The 4,741-nt window shown below is 39.2% G+C and overlaps 1 pseudogene; it reads left to right on the top strand.

Moving 5' to 3' along the window:
• The first annotated feature begins 2,441 nt into the window (after positions 1 to 2,441).
• On the top strand, positions 2,442 to 4,088 carry LOC149193249 (putative UPF0481 protein At3g02645 pseudogene; annotated as a pseudogene).
• The last annotated feature ends 653 nt before the right edge of the window (positions 4,089 to 4,741 follow it).

Here is a 4,741-nt window from a genome sequence, read left to right as displayed (position 1 = left end):
ACAATTTTTTTAATACAAAAATTGTAACCTTCATTCCTATATACTGCTTTAGCAGCATGTTCCAGTAGCAATTTTTTTTTTAATACAAAAATTCTCATTACAAAAAAAAATCCAATATAAATAAAATTTTTAAAAAATACATCTATAAACCCTATTTTTGATCTCCTGATAAATACATCCCAAATTAGATTCACATGTATCTATTGATAAATAGATACCAAATTAGATTCACATGTATCTATTGAAACATTCTGATAAACAAACTTGGAAAACAAATAGCGTTAAGCAGATACCTCACTTCTACGAGCGCGAAGTACACATCTTATAGAATATCTCGCTTCTACGAGCACAAAGTACAAATTTCAAAAACACACAAATGTGAAAATCAATATGCATTTTGTAGTGTAAACACCGTCGCACCTTTATATATAAGGGCTGACATGCCGTCATAAGGGTTGAGGAGGACAAGAGGCGGACTGAAAAAATTGGTGTTCTATGTGGGAGCAAGTTTTATTCTTCGGCGTCATTCATGGAACAGCAACGACGAGCCACTCTAACAATGTTGATTGACTTATCAGTCTGCCTCTAGCTCTTCTGTGCTCCTCTTTCTCTGCTCGTCTCAGATCCCTCTCTTTCCATATTTCAATACTCTTCTTTGTGTGTTGTTGAGTAAAATCACAGACCATTTTTCCATATTTAATCCTCACCCCTTTTAGATATTAAGAAATAGGCGCAGTACCTTTACAGAGAGTAAGTTTATTGGCCTTATACAACCATACCATATAGTGAGAAACATTCCGAGGTAACAACCATCTACATCCTCGTTGCCTTCATATATACACTGCATAGTTAAAATTATACAGACAAGCAAGCAAGCTCGCGTATATACCATATCAGACCTGTGCAGTGCAAGATGCTGATTGGTCCTGTAGCGGGGCAGACTCGACCACACGACCTGCAAAATTCGCAGTGTAGAAATCTGCAAGAGCTTCCAAACCTTGAACTTGCATTTGAAGATTCAAAATATAGTCGGCAGTCTCCTGAAAAAGTGTATGAACTTCCATTTTCTTGCCGCCGGGAACAATCTTCTGCAGAGTCCGAAGTCTTCTGTCAATGGCGCCATGATTTGGCCTCCTGTTTCAAGATCAATATTATTACAACATTTTCGATGGAAAGATGCCGATTTCATTTTTCTCGCTAGCGTTATGAGGGAGGATTTCTTCTACTTCATCATCGTGATGGTCTTTTTTTTGCGCATGAGGCGGAGGTTCAGAGCTCGAGTCCAGGCAGAGCCCTTGTTGGCAGTGCGAGCCAAGCACATGTCAGCTGCGAAATGAATGGCTTGCTGGCGGTGCGTCTGTCCCGCTTCCTCATTAATCGTTCAGTTTTGGATCAGTGTTGGATCAACGATCACACTTCATTCAATCGTCTAACACCACAAATCCACGGTCAACAATAGGACACGGCGGCGGCTGGGGCAATTCATTTCAAAGAGAAACGCCTTACAATATAAATATTATATTGAATAGATTAAAAATATTAATAATTTATAAAAATATTTTTACCTTCCCGGAAAAAATTAATTATAAAATAATATTAACAAATTTACGAAGAAAAAAACTAAGTTGACTAATTTTAAAAGAAGACACCTTCTAAATGTATAAATATAATAAAACCACCTTATGTATAAATATAATATTATATAGAATAGATTAAAATATAATATTAATTATAAAATATTTTTTATTTTTCAGAAAAATTAACTATAAAATAATATTATCAAAGTTACGAAGAAAAATATATAATATTAGGTTAAGTTTATCATATCATTCTAATAATTAATTATCTAACGGCTCAATAGAAAATAAAGGTAGTAATTATAAAAGAAATTGTGAAACTGACAGATTCTCCATGGCAATGATTTTAATTTAATTTTAAATTAAGAAAAAAGCAGATACAAATAAATTTGACTCCCTTGGCAGGAAAAAATTCATTCGTCATTATAATTATTGTTTAATTATTGTATTTTTTTTAAGTCAGATATGAATTAATATTCATTGTAATAGTAATTTCACTGATTTTAGCTCGATATACATAAAAAGATAAAACCTTCCAGCTAACGCATTACCATAAAATCCATAGGGTAGGTGTAGGTATAACGTGTCCGTATATAATTGAAGGACTCCGTTGCAAAAAAGCAGCACCTTTTGGTACACTACCCTGGCAACAAAGTCCAGGTGACTGTCGTAGGCAAGGACACACGTGAAGATACTTTGTAAGATCAGGGGAAACGATGCCTTACGGGCTAAGGCCTCCATCCTCTGTATTTATCTACCAGATGAGTTCCATATAATGCCGCGCAGTCCCTCAACTCTCTCGGAGGTATATTTTCTAGTTTTCTCATTTCGTTTATTATAGGTTACTTACTCCGACTTCGAAACATGGAATCCAACACTACCGTTCAAGTGAGGGTCGATGAGAATGATTGGGTTATTCAGATCAAGAAAAGCCTGGATATACTGCAAGAAGATCAAGAAGACGAGGACGAGTTCTGTGCGTCCGTGTTTAATGTGCCCAAAGAGTTATTGGCACTGAAGCCCGAAGCGTACACACCTCAATCCGTTTCTATCGGCCCCTATCACCACTGCCGATCAGAGCTCCACCATATGGAGCGCTACAAACTGGCAGCCGCTCGTAGATTTCAGAAAAGAATCAACGGCCGCAAGTTTGAAGCTGTTGCTGTGGAGGAATTTAGGAAGCACGATTGGCAAATCCGGAGCTGCTATCACAAGTTCATCGACTATAATGAGGAAACCTTGGCATGGATCATGGCCCTGGACGCCGCCTTTCTTCTCGAGTGTTTGCAGTTTTATGTCAGACATGCCGACAAAAGCTCTGACGTGGACGTGAAGGATCTGGGACGAGTCTTACATCCGACTGGCACCGGTTCTACCCACAACTCCATTTTCAGAGATCTCATGGTGCTGGAAAATCAATTGCCGCTCTTTCTTTTGCAAACAGTTTTGGAGTTGCAGTTGGGCTCTAAAGCCAAGGCAGAGGAGAGGCTATCCAGCCTGCTGCGGCTTGTGTGCCAAGAATTATCGCCTTTCATCTTCAAGTTGCCTGAAGATTCAAAGCTCCATATAAACGAAAAAAGGCACGTGCTCGAGGTGCTGTATTACGCTGTCGTCCCTGTTTCCAGCAATCAGAGTCCAAGTTTAACCGAGGAAGGAAACGATGCGCCTGATACCGAGGTCGTGTCAAGAGTTACACAGGCCTTCAGTTTGCTTTGGGAGACTCTCTCCTCTATTATGGTAGGTCCGATTAAATTTGTGACAGGGTTGCTCTCACGTCTTTTTTCTATTATTGAGAATATACCCGTTCTCAGCGCCTTGAAGAAACCCTCGGGTGTTTTTGTCGATAAAGATGAAATCAAATCTGAGGAGGACGGAGGAGACGGAGAAATAGAGGAGAAGGGCAAAGAATCCTCTGTTAATTTTATACCGCCCACGAGAGATGAACTAGCTATTCCGTCTGTGGCAGATTTATATTATGCGGGATTCAAATTCGTTCCTACCGACGGCGACCTCACCACAATACAATTTGATGAGAAGACTGCCACGCTTTACCTCCCCAAAGTAAGGTTGGATGCCAACGCGGAGGTAATCCTGAGAAATCTGGTGGCATTTGAAGCTTCTGCGGCTCCAGGTGCGCTGGTTTTCACACGATACACCGATTTCATGAACGGGATGATCGACAGCGAAGAAGATGTTAGATTGCTGAAAGAGAGCGGAATTATTTCAAACCACCTCCAAAGCGAAGGAGATGTTGCCAGTCTGTGGAACAGCATGGGTAAGTGCGTTCGTCTCACAAAAGTTACGTATCTGGACAAGGTTATAAAGGACATTAACAAGCATTATAACAGAAAATGGAATGTTGTTGTGGTGGAGTTTCTGAACAAACACATATTTGGGTCGTGGAAATTCCTTTCTCTGGTAGCTGCAGCGATACTTTTGGCGGTGACTTGTTTGCAGGCTTTCTGCTCTGTCTATGATTGCAAGAAGTGGTTCAACCAGTTCGAACCCTAATGTAAAGGTATGTTTGGTTGCCATGTATTGTATATATTTTAGTACTGCACCGCAGTCCAATACGGGATTGCCGCTTCCATCTGCTTTCCAAGGTGCCTGTTTCCTTCTGCTGTGTTTTCGCCGTACCCGGCCTCCTTGCCGTCGTTGTAATAGAGTTGCTCAATGTGAAATTCGTTTGAACATCAGCCCTGGCATTTCACATACTGTGCACCTCTCTGATTTCAAAGCCTACTTGGCTATAAGTTCTAACTGTAGAAACGTACAAAGTGCCTTTCAATTCAAATTACCAAACCTAAATTTTCAAAACCTCCTTGACTATAAGTTCTAATTGTAGAAACGTACAAAGTGCCTTTCAATTCAAATTACCAACCCTAAATTTCACACGCCAAATCCTCTTAATACTCATATATGTTGGACATAATCTAATTTATGTTGGTTTTGAGTTTGGGCCGCAAAATACAGTGATTTTGGAGACCTTCTCTCCCTTTTGTTTAATTAAGAAATATAAAATATTAAAGAGTTCTAATGATTCTCTTAACTTTTCAAGGTCAAATAAATGGTATTGGTTTTAGTTATTCATCATCATGGTACAATGTGTTTTTTAATTCAAATTACAAACCCTAACTTTGAGAGGCCAAATCTTCTTAATATTC

The sequence above is a fragment of the Pinus tabuliformis genome, chromosome 2_2 (genome assembly GCF_031772625.1).
Source record: "Pinus tabuliformis cultivar Carrire ecotype Pingquan chromosome 2_2, CPIR1, whole genome shotgun sequence".
In the NCBI taxonomy this organism is placed as follows: Eukaryota; Viridiplantae; Streptophyta; class Pinopsida; order Pinales; family Pinaceae; genus Pinus; species Pinus tabuliformis.
Note: the sequence above shows the minus strand (reverse complement) of the source record. Positions and strands in the feature narration are given on the sequence as shown.